Source organism: Pan paniscus, chromosome 1 (genome assembly GCF_029289425.2).
Source record: "Pan paniscus chromosome 1, NHGRI_mPanPan1-v2.0_pri, whole genome shotgun sequence".
Classification (NCBI taxonomy): domain Eukaryota; kingdom Metazoa; phylum Chordata; class Mammalia; order Primates; family Hominidae; genus Pan; species Pan paniscus.
Genome location: NC_073249.2, coordinates 7,934,679 through 7,961,679, shown reverse-complemented (window position 1 = coordinate 7,961,679; position 27,001 = coordinate 7,934,679). Strand labels below are relative to the sequence as shown.

The following is a 27,001-nucleotide window of genomic DNA, read 5'->3' as shown; positions in this document are numbered from 1 at the left end:
AATTCCCAAATCGGAAATGCTCCAAAATCCAAAACTTTTTGAGTGCTGACATGAGGCCACAAGTAGAAGGTTCCACTTTATTTCCTGTTTCACACATAAGTACTTAACACAAACTTTGTTTCATAAGGATGTAACACAAACTTCATTTCCATTTATTTAAAATATTGTATAAAATTATTTTCTGGCTATGTGTGTAAGGTGTATACAAAACATCAACAAATTTTGTGTTTCGATTTAGGCCCCATCCCCCGAGAAATCTCATTATGAACGTGCAAACATTCCAAAATCCAAAAAAAAACCCCGAATTCAAAACACTTTTGGTCTGAAGCATTTTGGATAACAGATAGGCAACCTGTACAATAGAATTTCAGGTTCCATGATAGAAATATATTTGAAGAGCTATAAAAGCTTGAATTAATCTACTGAGGAAAACAGCAGTTCATAGAAGTTTGACTGAGGAAGTAACCTTTGAATTGGACATTCTTAAGCAGAATGAAGGCAAAAGAAAATATTATGGAAGTGGACTTTTGCAGGAGGTAATATTCTAAAGTATGTCCACAACAGAAAAATCAGGTAAAGTTTATTCTTGTACATTCCTTAAATCACCCATGAAATATACATGAACTTGTGTGTATAACCTTATAGCATTTTTAACATTAAACTTTGAGAACCACTAGTCAGGTCTAAGGACATCACAAGAAACTGTCCACATGGTCTACGTATAAAGATCATTCTGCTTTTAAGATAACTTCTTAACAAGAAATAAACAGAAATTTCTATTGTTTCTATTTGTCTGAAGGGTTTACTCTATTTTATTTTAATATGAAATCTCTATGACCACCTAACAACAGAGGTTCAAAATTCATGAAGCAAAAACTGATAGAACTGAAAAGAGAAATAGAAAAATCCAAAGTGATGACTGGAGATTTCAATTTCAACCACAATTTCTCTGCAGTTAATAGAACAAATAAAAAATAGGTAAGGATATAGAAGACATGAACAACAGTACCAATCAAGTGGATCTAATGTCTATAGAATATTCTACTCAACAAGAACAGAATATACATTTTTTAAGTGCTTTTAGAACTTTCACCAAATTAGACCATATTCTGAGCTATAAAATAAACTTTAACAAATCATGAAAACTAAAAATCATACTAATTATGTTTCCTGCCTGAAAGATCAAAATAGAGCTCAATTACAGAACAATAGCTGGAAGTTCCTCAAATGTTGTGAAATTTAAAAACATGTTTCTAAATAACCATAAGCCAAAGAAGAAGTAATGAAAAAATTAGAAAATATTTTGAATTAAACAAACACAAAACCACAACATATTAAGTATTGTGGTATGCATTCAAGACACAGCTTAAATGAAAATTAATACCACCAAATGCCTAAATTTTTAAAAGAGCATCTAAGTTTCCATCTTAATAAACTAGAGAAAGAAAAACAAATTAAACCCAAAACAAACAGAAGGAAAGAAATAACGAAGTTAACTGAAGATATCAGTAAAATTGAAAGCAAGAAAACAAACAAAACCAATGGGAAAATCAAAATCTGGTTCTGAGAAACAAATGAATAAAACTGACAAATTTCTAGCCAGATTGACCAAGATAAACAGAGAGAAGTTACAAATTATCAATATCAGGGACAAAATGGGAAACATCACAAAGACAGCATCAATATTTAAGGAATAATAAAGGAATGTCACAAACTAGATACTTAACCACACTCTGACTCACTCAAAAACATTTTATGCTCACTCAAAAACCTGCTTATGAAAGTTTATAGAGGATTTATTCATAATTTCCCAAATCTGAAAACAACCCAAATATCCTTCACCTGGCAAACAGATAAACAAATACTGGTACATTCATAAAGTAACATAGTTTCACATTTTGATTAAGTCCAATTTATCAACTGATGCGAAAGACCACAAGAAACAACATCTAAGATTGTTTTTTTTCTAGCATTTTTACCTGATTGCTACGGCTCTTCTTCAAACTTCTTTTCCCGCAATTTACATTTCCTAACCATATATATATATATATATTTTTTTTTTTTTTTTTTTTTTGAGACGGAGTTTTGCTCTTGTTGCCAGGCTGGACTGCAATGGTGTGATCTCGGCTCACCACAACCTCCGCCTCCCAGGTTCAAACAATTCTCCTGCCTCAGCCTCCCAAGTAGCTGGGATTACAGGCATGCACCACTACACCCGGCTAATTTTTTTTTTTATTTTTAGTAGAGACGGGGTTTCTCCATGTTGGTCAGGCTGGTCTCGAACTCCCAACCTCAGGTGATCCACCTACCTCGGCCTCCCAAAGTGCTGAGATTACAGGCGTGAGCCACCGCGCCCGGCCATCTAACATAATTCTTATCCAGTACTAGCATATGGCTATGACAATGGATTCAATGTTGGATAAGACAGAAATGTAAGCAGATGATGGGTCTTGAGGTCTTTTGCGTCAACTGTTCATTTGCCAAGTAACATGATTCACTCATATTATTCTCATAGAAACTTAAGCTCCCTTAATAACAAATCCTACATACTTCTCCAGCATGCCAAACGAGAATAGATTTTCTAGTTTAGAAATGAGAAAATTGTGACAATTTTTGAAGTACTGAAAAGGTTATAATCAGAGGAAAGGACCCAGTATAAACCTCTGTGATTCTTTTTTTTTTAAAGAAGGCAAAAAAGGAAAGGCAGATGTTGTGAAGGAGTGAAAAGAGAAAAAGGGAGAGTGTAGTGTTACATAAAATCTCAATTTAGGCTGAACATCCACCAAGATTCTACTGGAAATCAAGCATTTTACTCTCATTTTATTTCCCTAGGAATCCTGTGAAGTAGGTAATAGCTCTCCATTTATAGATGAGGAAAATTCAGTTTAGAGTGATAAATGACTTATCCAATGCTACATTGCTAGTTAAGTGAAGGAGGTAAGATTTACACTAAGAATTAGAGATTATACACTTTTTTTCAAGTGCCACTTTTGGGAGAAAAAATGATTAAATATCAGTATAAAAGTATTATTTTGAGGAAAGAAGGCTCCTTAAAAAGGTACTCCAGTTGTTTGGAATAATTGCAGTCTCGTTTCAGTCTCAGCTCTATATGCAGTACAGCTCAATAAAGCTCTATATGCAGTACAGCTCAATAAAGGTGGAATGCCAAAGTTCTCATCTTTTAGCCTCATGGCTGTTGTCCCACTTAAGGGACACAGAATGGCTTTATAAAGAAATTAACATTAACCAAGTATATACTGCCATTTATCTCTCTTGCCTCATTTCTCAATAAAGAAACCTGAAAGTTACTTTCTATGGCTAGCTTCACCTTGAAGCATGTTTGTTTTATCTAATAAAGGAACTGTTTAGCTTAATTCCATTACTGATTTTGGTGTCAGATCACAAGATATAAGCTAACAAAGATCTACTTCATTGATTGCATTGCAACATTATCTGAAAATAAAAGTGGGGTAGGAAGGGAAGGAGAAGGGAGAGATGAAGAGAGGATGGTAAATGGGTACAAACATAAAACTAAATAGAAGGAATAAGTTGTAGTGTCAGCAGAGTAGGGTAATGATAGTTAAAAATAATTTACTGTATATTTCAAAATATCTAGAAGATTTGTAATGTTCCCAACACAAAGAAATGATAAACGTTTTGGGAGATGGATATCCAAATTACTATAACTTGATCATTACACATTGTATGCACGCCATCAAAATACCACAGGTACCCCATAAATATATACAATTATTATGTGTCAATAATGAAAAAAAGTTAGAGTTTTATATAACTTCTATTATAGTCCTTTTCTTTTATCCTCACACACACACACACACAAAAAGAGACAGACCTTAAACAATTATACAGAAAGTTGTCTACAAGGATGTTAAGAGTAATAACCAATCTACTTTTTAAATAGTTGAGTGGGTTTTCCGAAAAAAAAGTATTCAATAAACAGGAAATATGTGCAAGAATAAAAAGAGAACCTTAATTATGATTATGTATTTCTTTTCAGCAGAGTGTTAAACTATGGTAATAGAAAAAATATATTTTTTTCTTTTAATCCATGGACATTTTATTTACAAAATCTTATGATCATAGGTTTATTAATGATCCTCAGATGTTTTACTACAAAAAATGCTTGAGATTATAAACCATGACAGAAACAAATAAAACCACCTCATGATAGTCTTGGAACACTAAGAAAAAGTCCTAAGACTAATATTAATTGACTTCTATGGTCAATGGTTCTCTGACATTATTGTGTGACCTTAGGTAGTAAATTAGCCACTCCACAAATTTGTTTACTTATTTAGGAAGAGAAGTAGTAAGAATTCCTTTCCTATTACCACTTCAAATAATTATTGCCAAATTATATGAGGAAATACACACCAAAATACTTTGAATGCTTTGAACTTCAGCAGAACTTCAAACTATCAACCAAACAATATACGAGTGCTCCAGTTCCTCTACATTCTCACCAACATTTGGTGTTGTCACTTTTGAATTTTTTTTTGAGACAGGGTCTCACTCTGTTGCTCAGGCTGGTGTTCAGTGGTGCAGTCATAGCTCACTGTGGTCTCAAATTCCTGGGCTCAAGCGATCCTCCCACCTCAGCCTCCCAAGTAACTGGGACTCCAGGCACATGCCACCACACCTAGCTAATTTTATTCATTTGTTTATTTTTTTGTAGAGACAGAGTCTCGCTACATTGCCCAGGCTGAACTACTTTTATTTTACTGTTCTGATAGGTAGGTATGTAGTGATATATCATTGTGATTTTAATTGTTATTTCCCTAGGTGTTGGACATCTTTTTATGTGCTTATTTGCTATCTGTATAACTTTGGTAAAATGTTTATTTATATCTTTGCCCTTGGTCTAATTGTTTGCATTCTTACTGTTGTGTTAGAAGTTCTATAGTCTATATTCTAGATACTAGTCCTTTGTTAGATATGGGGTTTACCATTATTTTCTTCCGGTCTCTAGCTTGGCTTTTCATCCTTACTTAACAAAGTCTTTCACAGGGCAAAAGGTTTTAATTTTGATAAAGTCCCATTTATTCACTTTTTCTTTTATAAATCATGCTTTCGGTATCAAGTCTTAGAGCTATTTGCCTAGGACTAGATTCTGAATATTTTTTTCTTTACACTTTATATAAAGTTTTACATTTTACATTTAAGTCCATGCTCCATTTTGAGTTAATATATTTAAAGTTTGTACAAGGTGTGAGACTTGAGGTTCATTTATTTTAGTCTATGGACATTTAATCGCTCTAGTATCATTTGTTGAAAGGTGATGTTTCCTTCATTGAATTGCTTTTGAATCTTTGTCCAAAAAATCAATTGGTCAGGCTGGGCGCGGTGGCTCACATCTGTAATCCCAGCACTTTGGGAGGCCAAGGCGGGTGGATCACAAGGTCAGGAGATCGAGCCCACGGTGAAACCCCATCTCTACTAAAAATACAAAAATTTAGCCGGGCGTGGTGGCGGGCACCTGTAGTCCCAGCTACTCGGGAGGCTGAGGCAGGAGAATGGCGTGAACCCGGGAGGCGGAGCTTGCAGTGAGCCGAGATGGCGCCACTGCACTCCAGCCTGGGCGACAGAGCAGACTCCGTCTCAAAAAAAAATCAACTGGTCCTATCTGTATGGGTATACTTCCACACCATCTATTGTGTTCCAAACTATCTATTCTGATTGCTAGTGGATTTATGTGTCTGTTCCACTGATAATCTTGATACTATAGTGACATAGTAAGTCTTGAAATGAGGCAGATTTATTTTTATCACATTATTTTTCTTTTCAAAATTGTTTTAGCTATTTTAGTTCCTTTGAATTTTCATATGAATTTTAAAATAATCTCAATATTTATAAAAATTTTGCTCATATTTTGATAAGAATTATGTTAAATCTGTATGTCAGTTTGTGAAGAACTGAGACTTTACTATGTTGAGTCTTCCAATCAGTAAAAATTGCATTTATGTCCATTAATTTATATTTTGTGTGCTTCCTTTGATTAGTACTGTAGTTTTCAGCACACAAGCTCTGTACATTTTGTAAGATTTACACCTAAATATTTACTTTAAAATGTTTCTGATTATTGTAAATGGTGTTATAATTTAAATTTTGATTTTCATGTGTTCATTGCTATGATAAAGAAATACAACAGATTTTTGTATGTTTATCTTCTATCTTATGAATTTGCTGAACTTATTTATCAGTTCTGTGGATGTTTCTGTAGATTTTTTTCAATTATTTCATCTGAAAATAGTGACTGTTTTTTTTCCTTCCTGGTTTGTATGCCTTCCCCCAGCCCCATCTTATTGCATTAGCAATACCTTCCAGCACTATGTTGAATAAAAGTGGTGGAACCTGTTTCTTATTGAAGGGAAAAAGCTTTCAGGTTCTAGCCATTAAGTGTAATGTTAGCTGTAGTTTTCTTGCAGAGGGGATAGATGTTCTTTATCACGTTGTGAAAATTCTCCGCTATTGCCATTTTTTTTTTTTTTTTTTTTTTTTTTTTGCGACGGAGTCTTGCTCTGTCGCCAGGCTGGAGTGCAGTGGTGCGATCTTGGCTCACTGCAACCTCCGCCTCCTGGGTTTACGCCATTCTCCTGCCTCAGCCTCCCAAGTAGCTGGGACTACAGGTGCACGCCACCACATTCAGCTAATTTTTGTATTTTTGGTAGAGATGGGGTTTCACCACGTTGGCCAGGATGGTCTCGATCTCTTGACCTTGTGATCCACCCTCCTTAGCCTCCCAAAGGGCTGGGATTACAGGAGTGAGCCACCGTGCCCGGCCTCCACTATTGTTATTTTTATGAGAATTTTTTATCATAAATGAGTGTTTAATTTTTTTAAATGCTTTTTCTGAATTAGTTGATATGATCATGTGAGCCTTTTTTTCTTTAGCCTGTTAATACAATTAAACACATTGATTTTCAAACAATGAATCATCCTTGCATTTCTAGAAGAAATCCCACTTTGATTATGATGTATAACTCTTTATATGTTGCTGAATTCTATGTGCTAATATTTTGTTGAAGATATTTTTATTTATATTTAGGAGATACATCACTCTTTAGTTTCCTTTTTTGAATTGCCTTTGGTTTTGGTTCAAGGTAATACTACTTCATAAAATGATTTGAGAGGTATCTTCTACTCTTTTGTCTGGAAGAGATTGTGAATTGGTGTTAATTTTTCTTTAAGCTTTTGGTTGAATTCTCTGGTGAAATCATCTGGACCTTGATATTTCTTTTTGGGGAGTTTTAGATTATAAATTTAAGTTCCTTAATAGTCATAGGACCATTCAAATTCTCGATTTCATGTTGGTTTACTTGTAATTTGTTTGGAATTGGCCTGCTTCATCTAAGTTGCCAAATTCATGTGTATAGAGTTGTTCATATGCGGGCAGGGGTGCCTCACTACCATCTAACAGAGATGTAAATTCAGGCTCCTTCCTGGGCTGCCGCTGTTATCACCCAGGTGAGGGTGTTTGGTCTCATCAGAGCCTCACAAAGGTCAAAGTCTACGTTTTCTACTCAGGCTTTGCTAACATGAGCAGAGGCGGGGCCACACTTCTTTCTGTGGTATTTGGCTGGAATAGAAAGGTTATTATCTAAAAGCTCCATATCTTGCCAGCCTGGCCCTTTCCTGATCATTTGGCTAGAGAAAACAGGTGTGTGTGTGTGTGTGTGTGTGTGTGTGTGTGTGTGTGTGTGTGTGTGGTTTGCTTTGATTTTGATTTGGCTTGGTTTTTTCTGTCTGCACGTGTGTGTGTGTGTGTGTGTGTGTGTGTGGTTTGCTTTGATTTTGATTTGGCTTGGTTTTTTCTGTCTGCACGTGTGTGTGTGTGTGTGTGTGTGTGTGTTTGGTTTGCTTTGATTTTGATTTGGCTTGGGTTTATTTTCTGTCTGCACCTGTCCGCATTTCCAGGATTCTAGTTCTTTAGCATTAAGAACTCACTGCCATGTGGTTTTTCAGGTCCCAAAGGCCCCAGCTCGAATGTTTCTTTTCTCCACTTTTCAGAGTCCTTTATGTATATTTTATGTATAATGTTCAGAATTTTTACTTAGTGGGATGAAAAGGCAAAGAATGCCTACTTCAGCTTCTAGAAACAGAAGTCATCCAGGATTTAGTTTTAAATGAATTGGTCAAGATGAATTTCTGGTACATAAAATAGGCCTAGTCAAAACATGAATAATGTATCCATGAAACAAATTCCTTTTCGTGACATTTTCCCTTGGTGGGCCAATCTGCTATTCCCCATCAGAAAAGAGCCCAGGTGAGAGAAGAAGAAAATAGAAGAAAACAGAAAATCAGGAGGACTTTCTCTTTCTCACTCCTCACTTCATTCCTGCCTCACTCCCAAGGCAAGTTCAGAACCCCACAGTACCAAGAGTTCAGGAAAATCCAAGGGCTGAATTCAACATCCATCTAGCCAGTAGAGATATTTTTAAAATCACACATATTATACTGACTTGAAAAAATATTTTCAGCACCTACTTTTTAAGTACTCTTATGCTAAACACAATGGAGAAAATTAAGGTACAAAGGCATAGCCTCTTTCAGAAAATCCATAAAACCTGTATCCGAAGAACTATAATAATGGGCAGGTTCTGAAGAATGACATAGAATGGGCCACACATCTCTAGGATAGGATTTAAAACGTCATTTAAATATAACACAAATGTTTGTATTGGGAACTCTAAATTGTCCTTGTCTACAGCCTTCTTCCTTCCCTTTCTTACAACCTATAAGATCAGACTTAAGTAAACTCCTAAGCTGATTTTGAATCATTTGTCCTCCCTAAGCCCATAATCACATGGCTAAGCCAAGAATTATTCAAACCTAATTCTCCCTCAAGACCTCATTCACTGCTCACTGCTCCTGAAGATGGTCCTGAGTATCCCCCTGGATCTGGGCCTCAGACTGTCTTTGCCACTCTCCTGTGTTACCACATGGAGTTGGTCCCCGCCATGTTTGGTCAGGTCTCTTAGAATGATAACTTCTAACATCCTAGATCCTGAAAATTAGCTAATGTGATTTCCAACTACTGTGTCTCATCTAGCTGATATTATCAATCAATTCATCCTGCCTGAATTTATAACACCACATTTGGATATAGTGTTTAGTTGCTTAACATATGTTCAATAAGCATAAATTAAATACATATAGACAAATGGTCTAGAGCAGTCTTCATCATACTTCTCCGGAAGGACCTAGAGTACTTACACAATTTGAGAAGATTGAGTTTCATACCAAGTAGGGACAGGGTCTGGAAACAGGCAGTACACAAACACTTGAATGTATGTTAAGACTGAGACTTCTGCTACAGAAAGTCAGAGGAAAGAATGTGACTTTCAGGTGAGATCAGCAAAGAAGGATTCTCTCTGCCACAAAATAACACCTTCTTTCCCAGAAACTCAGATTTCCTTTGATATAATTCACTATTAATTTTCACTCTAGGAGATGAAGCATCTGAATGAATGTTCCTGGAATATGCTTGGAACATGGGAATAAATCATGCTAGTTGATATGGAAGACAAACACAACACTGCCAGCAATACTCTCTTAGGAATTCCCTCATCACCATTTAAATTGTTGATTTTCTGCTCTTCTGTAGAAATCTCTAGTTCTGGATGAACATAAGCACTGTCTATATTCGTTAGACAGCACAATACATATTAGTCTTTAATTTATTTCACCTACACCAAACCTAAATTTTTTCTTCTTTTAACTGTATTTCCTAATTTTCTTTACTTAATTTTGTCTACATTTTTGTCATCATTTTCTCTTAGATTTTTGTTCAGCTTTCCTTGAAACCCAATAAAAGCAAAAATTACATTGAGAAAAGACAAAATTTCACATCCCATATTCTACAGCTTGCTACCTCTGGGCACCAATGGACATTCAACTGAAATATAATTTTTTAAAGAATTTTATCAGTATAATAGACTCTTGGACTTGAATTATGAAGCCTAACAACTGGTGCTAAATCAGATGAAATTGTGAAGAAATGTCTGCAGTGTAGCTCTAACTAAAAGCTATATTCTAACAAGTCGGCGATGGAGCCTCCAACTTTCTCATGCCTCTGGATGGAATTTATTCCCTAAACTCAGTAATGGAAATTTAAAATGAAGCCATTGACTTTCAGAAAATGAATAATCTAAAAAAACTGCAAAGGCAAGGGTTTTGTTCTTTAAAAAAAGAAATGAAGCTAACTTCTGCTTATGGCAATGGAGATCAGTTTATTTTGCACCAATTTCCTACTGAAAATAACTATAAAGGCTGAACAAAATGTCCAAAACCCATCTGTTTGAAGTCATCAGAGAGCCATCAAGGTAAAGAGGGGCTTCAGGGCAAATAATCTGAGAGAGGCAAGCCAAGAGATGTTCACCCCCCAAAGCAGTTACTAAAGGCTTGGAGGTTGACAGGAGTATTTAAAAGTCGCACTGAGAAGGACAACACAAATTTGAGTTTAGTGCCTTCCAGGAATGAAAAATCCTTGGATAAAGACTTAGGATATCAGTCTGGAATCTATAGGGCTTCACCCTGCAAGTGAGTGTAAACAGAAAATAGAACAAGCCTTATAAAGGTTTAAGAAAAGTTTTAGGTCAGCTCAAGTCCTAAAGGATTAAGGTGATTGGCATCTCACTTAGGTGCCTGGTAGAAGCAAGTTGAAGTCCCACCTGGAGAAAAACATTCATTGAAGCCTCAAAATGCCTTGCAAGTTTTCATCTAAAATGTACGACACTCAATGAAAAATTAATAGCATATTAAATAGATTTGACCAGCGGGGCGTGGTAGCTCATGCCTGCAATGCCAGCACTTTGGAAAGCTGAGGTGGGCAGATCACCTGAGGTCAGGAGTTCGAGACCAGCCTGGCCAATGTGGTGAAACCCCGTCTCTACTAAAAATACAAAAATTAGCTGGGCATGGTGGCGGGCACCTGTAATCCCAGCTACTCAGGAAGCTGAGGCAGAAGAATCACTCGAACCCGGGAGGCAGAGGGTGCAGTGAGCCGAGATCGCGCCATTGCACTCCAGCCTGGGTGAAAAGAGCAAGACTCCATCTAAAATAAATAAATAAATAAATAAATAAATAAAGATTTGACCAGCTAACAAGAGGGAAAGAAAACCAGACAGTGCAAAATTATCCATGAGAAATGCAGTTGTTGTATTTATCTGATAGGACTTAAGATAACAGTGATTAAAATGTTTAAAAGATTAAATAAGGCAATACAATTCAGTGAAGAACAAAAAATTATAAAAACAAAGAAAATATAAATTCTAGAACTGAAATTAAGAACTTTACAGATAGATGTAACAATAGGACATACAGGACTATTGAAAAAAATAGTGAATTGGAAGATAGGTCAGAAATAAATATTGAGAACAAAAGAGGGAGAAAAAATTACAGAAAATAAAGAAAAGAGCATGCAAAATTTATGGGACAGGCACAATGAAAAGATCTAATAGACATGTAACTGAAATTTCAGTAAGACAATGAAAAGAAAAATGGGGCACAAGCAATATTTGAAAAGATAGTTGCTGAGGATTTTTCCAAACTGATCAAATACTTTATTCAAGAAATGCTATGAGCCTTAAGAAGAAACAATACAAAGAAAACCACATAGCTAGATGCATCATAGTTAAATTTCTGAAAACCAAAGTCAAAGAGAAATCTTAAAAAAAGAAAGAGATAGAGAAAAAAGTGTATTAACTTCAAAGGGGGGACAATAAGAATGACAGCTAATAGCTGACTTCTTAATTGAAACAATGGAAGCCAGATGACAGTAGAAAGATATCTTTAGAAAGGGGTGGGGGCAGAGGTCAACCTGTAATTATGTATCAGTATTAAGTGCAATACAAAAATTCACAAAATGAAGGCATTTTCACACAAATAAGAACTGAATGCACCAGCAGCAGATGAACAGAGAAAATACTAAAGGATATTCAAGAAGAAGTAAATTTGTACTAAAAAATGTGTAAAAAAAAACCCCATCTGTTTGAAGTCATCAGAGAGCATGGAGAAAAACATTCATTTAAGCCTCAAAATAGCATATTAAAAATATGTGACCAGCTAACAAGAGGGAAAGAAAAACCAGACAGCACACACAAATATCCATGAGAAATGCAGTTATTGTATTTATCTGATAGGAACTTTAAGATAACAGTGATTAAAATATTTAAAAGATTAAATAAGGTGATACAATTTATTGAAGAACAAAAATTTGGCGATGCAGAAAGGAATGAAGAGTAACTAAAAGGAGTAAATATGTGGATAAACACAAGTGAATATTGACTATAAAACAATAATACTAAAGTCTTATGGATTCTTAAGTATTTAGAAAATTGTAACACATGAGAACATAAATTAGAGTATGGGTAAATGAGGCTAAAGTGTATTCTAACTTTTGCATTGAGTTGGTGTTGGTGAAAATAGTAATTTATGTTAGACTTGAATTTCAGGGATGTATTATATTTCATAAGCTAGGGTAAGCACTAATACAATGGTAAAAGAATGTGTATCTGACCAGCTAGTACTGGGGAGAAGGGGAAAAATAAATAATACTGAATCCATCCAAAAGAATGTAAAAAAAAAAAAAAAAAGAACAAATAAGGAATATGCTGGGTTAATTAGAAAATAAATGTAAAGTTCTAGATTTTAAACTTAATATATCAATAACATTAAATGTAAATGGACTAAACATTCCAATTAAATAACAAACATTTTCAGGCTGGATTTAAAAAATAATTATATGACACAAGAGACTCACCTTAAATATAAGAATATAAAAAAGTTGAAACTAAAAATAGAAAATATATATACCATAAAAATACTAATCAAAGTATCTTAATCTCAAAGTAGATGGTATAGCAAGAAGCACCACTAGAGATAAAGATCACTTTCCATAATGATAGAACAGTCAATCCATGAGGAAGACACATTTTAAAACTTGTGCACAGTTAATAAATAGTGTCAGAATATACAAAGGTAAATTATTAGAAGTAAAAGGAGATATATAAAAATTCAAAATTGTAGTGAGAGATTTCCATACATATACTTATTAACTGATGGACCAGGCAGAAAAAAACAATCAGTAAAGAGATAAAAGACCAAAAAAAAAAAAAGGATTGCAAACTTGATCTAGTTGAAATATTCAAAACATTACTACTGTATAATAATATTCTTCCCAAATGCATAATTTACCAAAATTAAACATTATCTATCTATCTATCTGTCTACCTACCTACCTACCTAGTTTCAAAGGTTTGGAAATGTGAAGTATATTTTCCAACCTAAATGGAGTTAACCTAGAAATGGGTAAGAAAAATAAGTAGAAAATATCATGGACTTGGAACATAGACTATTTTTCAATAATTCATGAGCAAGAGAAGAAATTACAAGAGAAATTTAAAAATAGTTTGAATGAAATAATAATGATAATGTAACATCTCAATACTTGTAAGGTTCAGGTAAAGTCATGCTTAGAAAGAAATTTATATTTAATATATACATGAGACAAAGGCTGAAAAATCAACGATTAAGCACTAAACTCAAAAAATCAACAAAGAGCAAATTAAATGCAAATAAAGTGAAAACTAGAAAACAATAAAAAATAAGAGTGGAAATCAATATAACTGAAGCAAACACATAATAGAAAAATAACTAAGAAAAAAGGTGGTTCTTTGAAAAGGCTAATATAGTTGATGATAACTTGTCAATACCCTGATCATAAAAAAGGCAGAAAAAAATCCATAATGAACAATGAGATTATTACAGCTCACATAGGCATTAAAAAGGTAATAGAATATTTTGAATAGCTGTATGCCAATACATTTGAAAATTGACATAAAATGAACAAATTTCTGAAAAAACACAAGCTAACTAAACTGACACAAGAAAACTTGTATCATTCCTAAAAATATGAATATTTCTATATTTGTGAAAGAAAATACATTTATAATTTAAAAACTTTTCATAGGAAAATCTATAACCTCAGTGTTGTTACTGGTAAATTTTACTAAACACATTTGGAAAAACAAAATACCAATCTTACGTAAGTTCTTTCAGGAGACAGAAAAAACGTGGAACATTTTCCAGCTGTTTTTTTGAGGTTACCATAATCTTCATATCAAACCTAACAAGGACTTTACAAGAAAAATCAAACACCAATCATTGTCATAAACCCGTATGCAAAAATATTACAAATTTGTGCTAACCAAATCCATTAATATAGAAAAAAGATAATATATCACAACCTAGTTTGGTTTATTCCAAGAATGGAAAATTGGCATAACATGTAAAATCAGTTAATGTAATTCACCATATGAAGAGAATAAAAGGAAACAATCATCTCAAGAAATGTAAAAAAAAAGTCATCTGATTATTTATCTGATTTATTTATAATAAAAGCCCTTAGCAAACAAAGAATAAAAAAAAGACTTTATTGGCCGGGCTCACGTCTGTAATCCTAGCACTTTGGGAGGCCGAGGCGGGCGGATCATGAAGTCAAGAGATCAAGACCATCCCAGCCAACATGGTGAAACCTCATCTGTACTAAAAAAAATACAAAAATTAGCTGGGTGTGGTGGCACGCCTATAGTCTCAGCTGCTTGGGAGGCTGAGGTTGCACTGAGCTGAGATTGCGCCACTGCACTCCAGCCTGGTGACAGAATGAGACTGTCTCAAAAATAAAAAGGACTTTATTTATTTAGTAAACAGTATCTAGAAATATCTTCCAGCAAACATTATACAGAATGGTAAAATATTAAAATTTTTTCCTCTAAAATCAAGAACAAAGTAAAAAATGCCAGTGTTATTTACATTTGACATGTACAAGAGGTCCTAGTCAATGCAATAAGGCAAGAAAAAGCCAAAACGTGAGGATTTTAATGGAATGAATGACAGAAGTCTAGTCCTCTTCCCTTTCAAAATAAGCTGTGGCTTCCAGAAAAAAAAAAAAAAAAAAAAGAGAAAGGATGATGGGAATGAAAACAACAGCAGATATCTACTATATTTCTCTAGATGAAAATAAATATAGTTACTCTGTTTTTAGCTGACAACTAGTCAGTGTCAGGATATTGATGAACCTCAGTCCGTCAATCAGAAAAACTACTGCTATCATCACACAGAAGGGGTTAGAATTCAAGCTGTACTGCCTGCTAGCTGTAGGACCTTTGGCAGGTCATATAGCATGTGTAGCATTTAGATCTTTCATCTGCAAAATGTGGGTGGCAGAAGTACTTGCTTCCTCTGCCTGTATGAGGATTAAATAAAATTATACAATGTAATAACCCTAACATATAAATACAAAATAAACGTTAGATGAATTTTACTGAAATTATTAGTAACAACTCCAAAGCCTTGGTTCCTTCAGTTAAGGCGACCACTGAAGTTAATCTCATGTGAAAATAAATTATACCCCAAATTTAACACAAACGACTATAACAGGTGATCTGGAACTGAAAATAATAACAAAAAATTAATGAAGCTTACATTAATGAGATATTTAAATATTACCTTACTTTTTTCACAGAGGTTCCTTTTCTCTCTCTTTCCCATGATTTTTTTAAAAAAAGCTTTTAATTGCTGCAAACTGGCAGAAAAATACTTATTTATATCTTAAAGGTACAGCTCAATGAATTTTCACAAACTAAACACGTCCATGTAACCAACACCCAGATCAAATTCTTCCCATGACTTGATCATTCAGAAAATCTCTGACAAAGAGGTTGACAAACTCAAGCTGGAGTCAGACAACCCAGATGCTAATTCTGGCTCTAATAGGGATGCACTGGTTGACTTAAATTAGCTGCTTCCCTACATCCTTTGCATCCTAATTTTTCTCATGTGGAAACTAAGAGCAACACATTCCCCTGCCCCTCCAACCTCTTGTTTCACAGTGGAGTTCCAGGACCATAACTGCAGGCAACCAAAACCGTCTTCCTAAAGCTCCCTCTCCTTTAGCTTCCACGACTCTAGACCTTCCTGAATTTCATCCACTGCCCCCGGATTATTGCTTAGTTTAGTTTCTGTTCATCTTTGAATGCAGACATTTCCCAAGATTCTGTTCTGCCCCCAACTCTCCTCAGTTTCTCATTAAATTTCTCACTGCACTTTCTCATTCAATTCCTGGTTAGTTTCATCTGATCACTTCCATGTCAAGACTTCCAAGTGCAAAATCCAACCCTAATTTTTCTCCCCAACTCCAGTCCAAGATTTTCAACTACCTGCTGATATCTTCAAGTCCTGTTGATACATCAGTCCCAATCTATTAAAAGAGAAATCATCTTTCCTCCCCGTACCTTCTCCCTATGTTATATTCTTTACTTTGATTACCACTTCTGGTCACCTCTGTAAGACACCTGGGAATCATCAGCTTTCTCTGGTTCACTTGCCAAATCTTGTTAATTCTACCACCCCAATATCCTTTGAAATGTCCCTTTGCCACTATGCCTACCCCACTTCTCTAATTCAGTTCATCTTCTGCCTGAGGGATTTCAAGAGTTTCCTGACCGATCTGCTACTCATGGATCTAATTTCTGCAATGCATCTTTCATTCTCTAATGGACTTCTTTTCCTAAAGATGTGTCAGATCATGAAAATTTCCTGCTTTTAGTCATCCTACATAAAAGCAGAATAAAGAACAAACTCCTTGGCCTGTCAACCTAAAAGGACGGTTCCTTTCCAGAACCATCCACCATGAAATAGCATCATACAAATTACACTGGAGCCTCACCAGAGTGTGCACTGTTCCTGCATTTCCACAAACCCATGATTTTCTAACTTTCTGCCTCTTCTGTACTCACCAAAGTGGTATGTATCCTTAAATTTCTTCCCTGGCCTTCACAATCAGAATAAATTAGCCCTTCATTTCAGAACCAACACCACTTTTTTTTAATACATATATAAGAACTTAAAAATAAAACTACTTTTGTCTACTTTGTGTCAAGCATTTGAATAGGTACTTTATATGCTATAATTCATTTAATCCTCATTAGTTGAATCTTCACAGCAACTTTACATTTTAGAGATGAGAAACTTGGTCTAATTAAGACTGAATGGTTCACCCGAGGTCTTACTAAAGTGAAGTAAACGTAGGAGCCAGGATCAGAATCCAAGACTTTGGGATTCCAAAGTCAATTTTCTTTATACTTCACAAAATAATTTCTACAGCTAATTGTTTATACGTGTCTCCCTAAAAGACTGCAAGCTCTCAGCTGAGAATGTGAATAATCTATTTCAGCCCACTACCTCAACCCTGAAAACACACAGAAACACACAGACACACACAGACACACACACACACACACACACACGCAGAGAGAGAGACACCCTAACTGGGTTACTTCCACAACAGTTTGACTCTGTAAATGTTGAGGAGGTGAGTGAATAAATTATCAAGGTTCTTACATTAATACCTACTCAGATCTTATGATAGATATTAATGACAAAAGAGGTATTTCTGTACCTGTCTCTGTGGAACTTGCAAACGCAGAAAAGAACAATAACAAAATAACATCAGTTGTAGCATTTACTAGTCCAGAAATAGCTCACCTATGAAACAAACACAATTTTAATTCATTTTCCCCATCCCCTAATAGGAAAATAGTTCTTTCTGTGGGGGCCAAGGGAAAACTTCCCTGTCACACTCTGAAGGTTCACTGAAAAATCACTGACAAAAGGCAGATTAACAAGAGAAAAGGCATACAAATTTATTTGGTCATAGTTTTGCATGACACGGGAGCCTTCAGAATGAAGAGCCAAAGAGACAGGAGAAAGTGTCCATTTTTATGCTTAGATTCAACAAAGGATGAACAGCTGTGTTGAAACACGATTGGGCAAAAAGGGAATGATCTAATGGTAACAGACTGAGTGGGGAAGCTCAGCAACGCCTGTCTGTTTAGATTTCTGGGCCTCTCTGAAGCTTTCCTTACTTCTGGGTATGAGGCAGGCCCCTCTCTGGAATGCAGGTGTTATGACCTACAGTCAAACAAGTCAGATAAGTTCTTTACGGCTAGTTTTTATACAGAAGTGGGGAGGAGTGTAGGGGGCAGTTAGAGTAGTATTTTTAGGTTTTATGGCTGGCTTTAGGGGAAAGGGGTTCTGGCTTCTATGACCCGCCTTCAGGAAGGGGAATTCTAGTTTCTATGCCTAAAATTGGGGGAGAGTAAGAGGCCAGAGACAGGAGGGAACAACGTCAGAGAAACATGCTTCTGAGTCCCTCATATTGGGATATCATTTTCTGAGCTTTAACATTTCTGTAAGAATAATGACAACTAATTTGAGGTGCAGCACTAAAAATAGAAGGAATCTAGCAGCTCTTGAGGGGTCCATCCTGAGTTGCTTTGTTCTGATCACTTAGCATGTGATCTTGCTACCTAGAAAATTATTTTACCTGTGGTTTTTCTCATTGAAACCCAGGCCATAAATTCCATCCTGCACTACCTTCCTTCCACTCGATCACATCTGCATTTTTTGGCTGCCACGAGACTTACCTTGAGTTCTGCTTCTTTTTTTATTTTTATTTTTGAGATGGAGTCTCGCTCTGTCACCAGGCTGGAGTGCAGCAGCGTGATCTCGGCTCACTGCAACCTCCACCTCCCAGGTTCAAGCGATTCTCCTGTCTCAGCCTCCCAAGTAGCTGGGACTACAGGTGCCTGCCACCATGCCTGGCTAATTTTTGTATTTTTAGTACAGACGGGTTTCACTGTGTTGGTCAGGATGGTCTCGATCTCCTGACCTTGTGATCTGCCCACCTCGGCCTCCCAAAGTGCTGGGATTACAGGTGTGAGCCACCGTGCCCGGCCTGAGTTCTGCTTCTTTCCAAGATAGATCCTCTGGTTTTCTGTTGATTCTGTGAGCACCAGGTACTCCCAAGAATATCATTTCAACAAACAGTTTTCTGTTTAAACCAATCAAAGTAAGATCTTATGGCTTGAAATTAAGAATCCTGCCTGACATAATCCCTGTCTCTTGATAAACACAAACAGGCAATCACCAAACCAGTGCCATAACTCCACAACTCAATTTTTAAAAATTAAAATATAATAAATCCCCTCTCTTTTCATTTATTCGTTCGTTCATGGCAGGTGCATTTCTAGATAATGAAGATACAGTTATAAATTTTGATGGATTTTACAATTTTCGTATCTTTGTTATTGGCAACCAAAGGGTATAACAGGCACAGTCCAGATAAGGAAGTTAATCGGAAACAGTAAAAACTTATCTTCCCGAAATGATAACCTGAAGGTCAAATACAACAGGAGCTACTCTTGCCCTTTCAAATGGCCAACAATCTGAAGATATCAACTAAATGCCAAATATTACCAAAAGTAAATACTATAGGAGTTGCCCAGTTTGTTAGGTGAGAGTTTAAAGGAAACTTTAGAAAGAATGAGCCTGAAATGATGGGAGGAACACAGGTGTGTATAGAGAAGGAGGGACGGAACCATTTATGGTGAAATTTTCTCAGAAATGGCACAAAGAAAGGAGCTCAAGAATCACAGTCAACACCCAAGGAGGAGGGTAATTCATTGGATTGAAAGGATCCCAGAGGAATAAAAAGTTGTAGAAGAAAAGACCAAACTATTGCATTTGCTCACCAAGTTCTACAGAATTATTTTATCCTCTAGGTCACAGAGATGGGCTGCAGGGGGTGGATAGATAAGATGTGGTGTGCAAGTTCTTCAAATATGTACTGCATATCATACATTTTAGGTGGGTATTGGACAATTTTCTTAGTGAATAAAGAGGAAATTCATTTAGCAAAAATCAAAATTAAGGTAACTCTAGCATTCTTTTTCCTTTCTCTCTGAAAAGGTAATAATTGTGATATCTGCCAATTTATAATAGAAATGTTTAAAAACAAAAGAATTAAACTTAGAGAGTTCTCCTTAAAAGTCAGACAAATTATCAACACAAGAGAAGAAACCATTGTCTCAAGTGTCTTTTTGTTGTTTCTTTATTCTTCTTATTTTCTGCAAAAAAAAAAAAAAGAATGAGCCTATGAAAAGCAATGTTAATGATGGCACACTCTGGGGTTCTCACTAGTGTTTTAAATAGGCTTTACATAGAGCAGCAATTATGTGAGATGATATAGCTAAACAGTATCGATAATAAAATACTCCATTTGAGCACCTCAAAATACTTTGGACTAATTCATATTAGAACATCTTGCTATCAGAACTGTTGAGTTTAAAATAATATACACATATGTATATGTATACTCATATATTATATAAACACACAGTTACACAAAAGTAAATTTATTTATTAATAGATTCATCCCTTTTTATCTATGGTCATAAAATTCAAGAATCAGTAATAGAATCCATAGATCCCCTAAATTCATTTGTGATTTTTTTTTGTTTGTTTTTGAGATGGAGTCTCACTCTGTCAACAGGCTGGAGTGCAGTGGCACCATCTTGGCTCACTGCAACCTCTGCCTCCTGGGTTCAAGCGATTCTCCTGCCTCAGCCTCCCAAGTAGCTGGAATTACACCACTATGCACACCATGCCCAGCTAATTTTTTTTTTTTTTTCAGTAGAGATGGGGTTTCACCATGTTGGCCAGGATGGTCTCGATCTCTTGACCTCATGATCCACCCGCCTCGGCCTCCCAAAGTGCTGGGAGTACAGGCATGAGCCACTGTAACCGACTGCCTTTGTCATCATTTTTTAACATCTTTCTTATTCATAAACCAATTAGCTAGTGGGAAAAAAATTAATTAGCATTTGTAGGATATACTTTTTTTTTTTTTGAGACAGAGTCTTGTTCTGTTGTCTAGGCTGGAGTGCACTGACCCGACCTTGGCTCACTTCAGCCTCCACCCCCCAGGTTCAAGTGATTCTCCTACCTCAGCCTCCTGAACTACAGGCATGCAACCACCACACCCAGCTAATTTTTGTATTTTTGTATTTTTAGTAGAGACAGCGTTTCACCATCTTGCCCAGTCCAGTCTTGAACTCTAGACCTCAGGTGATCCACCCACCTCAGCCTCCCAAAGTGTTGGGATTACAGGCGTGAGCCACTGCACCTGGCCAGGATATACTATCTTGATTTTTTCCTAATCTTAACTTTAAAGATGCTCCTATGAATAATACCAATAAGGTCCCAGGTAATGAGAGAGAACAAAGGGTAAAGAGTCTTGGTAATTCCCAGGCTAGACAAATATTAATAGACCTATGGAGAGGTACAAGACAGCTGACTTGTTAGAACTGTGCAGTTTGTTACTCAAGCCAAAAATTTGGCAGTAATTTCTAGACAGTAATTTCATAAGGGCTTTTTTTTTTTTTTTTACATTTATGTCCCCATGTTTAACCCACTAGCAAATTCAGTTGACTCAGCCCCCAAAACACACCTGAGATAATCTATTTCTAGGCATCCCCATTATAATCACCCTGGTCCCATGGACCATTATTTCTGGACTGAACTAATGCAACAGCTTCTTAACTGGTTTCGCTGTTGCCATTCTTACCCAGTTACGATCCATTTGCCCCATGACTTAAAGAATGAACTTTTTTTTTTTTTTTTTTGAGACAGAGTTTCGGTCTGTCACCAGGCTGGGGTGCAGCGGCGTGATCTCGGCTCACTGCAGCCTCCGCCTCCTGGGTTCAAGCTATTCTCCTCCCTCAGTCTCCTGAGTAGCTGGGATTACAGGTGCCCACCACCACACCTGGTTAATTTTTGTATTTTTAGTAAAGATGGGGTTTCACCATGTTGGCCAGGATGGTATCAATCTCTTGACCTCGTGATCTGCCCGCCTCAGCCTCCCAAAGAATGAACTTTCAAATACTTAACCAGATGGCTTCATTCTTCTTTTAAAAGTTTCTCATTGGGTTCACATTGCTATCAGTAAATTAGGAACTTCTTATGTTGGCATACAATGTGAGAAGATGGAACTGCCATCTATGTGCCCAATCTTATTCTTTGTCACTGTCTTTTTCTTGTACCATACTCCCAGCTGCCCTTCCTCAGTTCCTCAAACACACCAATCCCATTTCTTCCTTAGGGCATTGGGACTAGCTCTCACATGATTTGAAACTCTCTTCCTGCTCACCTCTCCATGTTAACCCTAACTTAAATGTCACCCCCTTAGGCCATGGGAACACCCAATTTAACCTAATTCTTCAGCCACATTACATGGCTCACCTTTAATTCTCTCCATAGCACTTAGTGCTGTCTCAATTTACCTTCTTTCTTTCTCCCTCCCTCCCTCTCTCTCTCTCCTTTTCTTCCTTCTTTCTCTCTCTGTTTTTTTTTTCTTTTTTTTTTGAGACGGAGTCTCGCTCTGTCGCCCAGGCTGGAGTGCAGTGGCGCGATCTGGGCTCCCTGCAAGCTCCGCCTCCCGGGTTCACGCCATTCTCCTGCCTCAGCCTCCCGAGTAGCTGGGACTACAGGCGCCCACCACCACGCCCGGCTAATTTTTGTATTTTTAGTATAGACGGGGTTTCACCGTGTTAGCCAGGTTGGTCTCGATCTCCTGACCTCGTGATCTGCCCGCCTCAGCCTCCCAAAGTCTCTTTCTTTCTTTCTTCCACTCTCTCTCTCTCTTTCCACCTTTCCCTTCTAAAGATCAAGAATTATGCATGCTTTGTTCATCACTGTGCCAGGTATGGAGTATGCACTTTATCATGCAGACAGATAGCTATGAAATCTGATTATTCATTCAGAGAAGGTTTACTAAACACCTATATATTCCAGGCACTGGAATATGAGACAGACAAGACTACTGTCTTCATGCAGCCCACATTTAGCTCAGGGAGACAGAGAACTAACAAACAAATGAACAAACAAAAGAAAATTTCAGGCTGTAATAACTGCTAGGAATAAAATTAAAAGGGTAATATCAAAGAAAGTTATAATGGGCTTGTTCAAAAAGCTTCATTAACCAAATGCACCAAAAGAATCAATTGAAATGTTCAAGTAGAAGACATTTTGCAATTTTTAAATATCTTATTCTCCAAAATCTTGCACGCCTTTGGAAGCGGTTGTCCATAAACTACCTTCGAATGAAACATCCACTAAATTACTGCCACTAGAAAAAGAAAAGACTGGCTCAGTGCTCAAGATTAAAATGCAGGCTGACACTTTCTGCTTTACTTGTTTTGGGGTTGTGTGGAGAAATGCTGACATCTTTGCCTTTTTTTTTTTCTTTGAGATGGAATCTCCCTCTGTCGTCCAGGCTGGAGTGCAATGGTACGATCTCCGCTCACTGCAACCTCTGCTGCCCAGGTTCAAGCGATTCTCCTTCCTCAGCCTCCTGAGTAGCTGGGAATACAGGCGCCCGCCACTGTGCCTGGCTAATTTTTGTAGTTTTAGTAGAGATGGAGTTTCACCATCCTGGCCAGGTGGTCTTGAACTCCTGACCTTGTGATCCACCTGCCTCATCCTCCCAAAGTGCTGGGATTACAGGCGTGAGCCACCGCGCCTGGACCATCTTTGCCTTTTTTGAAAATAGAAAGAGTAGTAATTCTTGCATTGAGAATATGACATAATCCCAACCCCAAACCATGAGTCTCATGCCCATGTCTAAGCCACACCCTGACGATAGGGTGGGGATGACTATGCCAGGCTTAGTAATGCACAGGAACAGGAGGCATTTCGGAACCACACCACGACCCTGCTGGCAAGAAAGATGGGAAAACGGCAGCAATTCTGTCTGCTGTGCTTTGTGTGTGTGTGTTCTACCTGGCTGATTGAATTTCCTCCCAACACCTACCTCAGATGTGTTGTCTAGGTGAAAATAAGCACTTCAATGAGCTGGTCTAATTTTAATCCTCAGCCCTTCCCAGTCAGCCCCGCCCCCATGTAGTTACCTCCCTCATGACAAAGAGGAACATCCCAGGTGCAAATCTAGCACAGTTTCCCTATTTCACCTGTGTCCCCCTCCCCATCTTCATGCCAGCATCAGAAACAAGAGTCCAAACATCCTCGGCAACACTACAGAAGCTGTTCAAACAATCCCTGTGTTCTTTCCAATTTGCCGATGTGGTCTGGCAAACGAAGAGATTTCTTTGTTTCTCTAAGAAACAAAGGTTTCGTAAGAGAAACCTTAAGAGATGATAAATACAATTAATAGAGAGATAGCCAGGCAAGGTAAGAGAATGCTTGACTGTTTTAACTGCTTATCCTGTGCTGTAACAGCTTACCTAAGAGATGTCAGAGGGACGGACAGAAACCTATCAGCGCTCAGGCAGAACAGGTGCCCCAGTGGAGGCAAGGACTGCGCCTGCATCTGTCCATGCAGAAACTATGTTCTCATGGATACAGGCTGATGATAGTAAATTCTGGTGCGCTATTTACTGGTGGAGTGTCTGTTCCCAAAGAAAATTAATTATTAAATCAGTGTCAACTTAGAGAGACGTCTCTAGTGGTCTGCCGCAGGGCACTGTCTGAGGCACTGTCCACTCTGCCACCTTTAACAGTGCTTTGATGCCCTGGGGCACACAGATGACACACTTATCTATGTGTGATAATGCTCAGCCTAGAGGAACACAGAATGTATTGAATAAAAGGATCTGATTCAGATAAGTGGGCATAATGGAAATTTAGCAAGGTGATATTTAACAAACCCCGAGCTTACCTTAAAAATAAAAATGAAATCCCCATGAGAATGGATGGGGAGAATGTAATAAACATTAGTACAAATAAGACTTAGGAGTTTTAATTTACCATTAATAATAGTAATTGTAATAATGATAATAGTAGGTAGCACTTATCAAGAGTTTATCATGTACCAAGCACTGTTCTAATAATTTAAAACTTATCATTAGAGGCTGGGCGTGGTGGCTCACATCTGTAATCCCAGCACTTTGGGAGGCTGAGGCAGGAGGATCACTTGAACCCAGGAGTTTGAGACCAGCCTGGGCAGCACAGCAAAACCATGTATGTATGAAAAATTTTAAAAATTAGCTGGGCGGCCTGGCATGCACCTGTAGTCCCAGCTACTCAGGAGGCTGAGGTGGGAGGATTGCTTGAGCCTGGGAGCCTGAGGCTGCAGTGAGCTGAGTTCATGCCACTGCACTGCAGCGTGGGTGTCAGAGCCAGACCCTGTCTCCAAAAAATAAAATAATAAAATAAAGAAAATTAAAATAAAAAATATTATTAACTCATTTAATCTCGACAGAATCTTTAGAGTACCTTATTGGTATCTCCATTCTATAGGTGAAGAACAGATGTAAAGTAACTTAAAATGAATCAATAATGTAATGTCATTGTCAAAAAGTATTAATGTGATCTTAGAGAATAGTGTCCAGAACATGAGAATTGATAAAGCTTCTCTAACTGCACTTAAATTATTGTATTCTGTTTTGGGCAAAATGGAGCCTTGAGGAAAAAGGTTAGCATGACCAGGAATGCAACCATATATATATATTTTTTTTTCTTTTTGAGATGGAGTCTCGCTCTGTTGCCCAGGCTGGGGTGCAGTGGTGCTATCTTGGTTCACTGCAACCTCTGCCTGCCGGGTTCAAGTGATTCTCCTGCCTCAGTCTCCTGACTAGCTGGGCTTACAGGCTTATACCACCATGCCCCAGTAATTTTTGTATTTTTAGTAGAGACGGGGTTTCACCAAGTTGGCCAGGCTGGTCTCAAACTCCTGACCTCATGATCCACCCACCTCAGCCTCCCAAAGTGCTGGGATTACAGGCGTGAGCCACCACGCCAGGCTCCAGGAATGCAACCATTTTTAAAGAGGAACAATGAATGGAAAAGTCTGATGGATTTATGGCTAAATAACAGAAAGAAGGGTAGAACATGAGAGTTTGAGTGAGGACTTCAAACCCTTCGTAAAGTTCAGTTTAAATAGCATGAAACATATGCCCTGCTGCTTCGGAGTGTGGCCATGAAAATAATAGCAAACACATTCCATGGAATATTTACTATGACTTTCCCAGATTACAAAGTACAAAGATTAGATGTGGAAAAGAATAAATAGAAGCTCAATAAAAAGCAAAGCTTTCTAGTGGGATTGCTTTGTGAGATGGGAATCATGCCTCACTGAGGATGTGCAGGCAGTGGCTGAAATCAGATGACACAGGGCGAAGGGACCTCCCCGGATCTCTACTCTGTGAGTCTATAAGGAATAAACTGCAGATACTCTTTTGGTAATAGATCAACATAAGAAAATTTAAGGCTAGAGGTCAATTGTGGTAACCAAACTAAATGTCCTCTGAAAAGGCCTCCACCTGTACTTCTAAGTGTTTCCATAAAATTTAGTAAATATTGGCCAGGTGTGGGGCTCATGCCTGTAATCCCAGCACTTTGGGAGGACGAGAAGGATGGATCACCTGAGGTGGGGAGTTCAAAACCAGCCTGGCCAACATGGTAAAACCCTGTCTCTACTAAAAATACAAAAATTATCTGGGTGTGGTGGCGCTTGCCTGTAATCCCAGCTACTCGGGAGGCTGAGTCAGGAGAATCACTTGAACCCGGGAGGGGGAGGTTGCAGTGAGCTGAGATGGCGCCATTGCACTGTTTATTCACTAGGCTATCCCCTGCCCACCCAGACTCCATCATGAAATGAAAGGCAGGCATAGCACAATATTAGTCAGATAAGAGTCTCATATTATGTGGGAACCATGCCATTTTATTTCGGAAACAGCAACTTCATTGTGAGGCTTAGAAATCCCTGAGCTTTGTGGCAACTGAAGACCTGTCACCGTCACCCTAGCTGGAGTAGTGAGCAACACGAGGTGGTGAGACAAAAGCCTTTCCTTTAAGTGTCCTCTGTACCTGACAAAAGAGGACATCACCAAAGACCTAGTATATAGTTGGTACTCATAAAGGTTGGCTGAATTGAGGCTAATTTTCTAGCTGCAGCACCAGTCCTGTTTATAAAAACCTGTCAAATCAATCTTCTACAAGGAATTGAACTTCGAGCACTTTGAAGTTTCTAAATGGAAGTCTGTATGTTTCATCAAGCTTAAAAAACAGTCCAAGGCATTGATGTAGCAAGGCGTTATGGTATCATAGAAAGGAAACTGGACAA

At 37.4% G+C, this 27,001-nt stretch overlaps 1 protein-coding gene across 7 annotated transcripts in view; it reads right to left on the bottom strand.

Annotated features, from left to right (window-relative positions):
* RGS7 (regulator of G protein signaling 7) overlaps positions 1 to 27,001 on the bottom strand; it is a 591,371-nt gene that overhangs the window by 418,550 nt on the left and 145,820 nt on the right. Inside the window, exon 1 of one of the 7 annotated variants that reach the window (XM_034949705.3) lies at positions 1,980 to 25,295. The exons of the other annotated variants lie outside the window; for them this stretch is intronic. The gene's annotated coding sequence lies outside the window, so the exon portion shown is untranslated. Of the gene's footprint in view, positions 1 to 1,979; positions 25,296 to 27,001 lie in introns of those variants that run through there. 7 annotated transcript variants of the gene reach the window in all.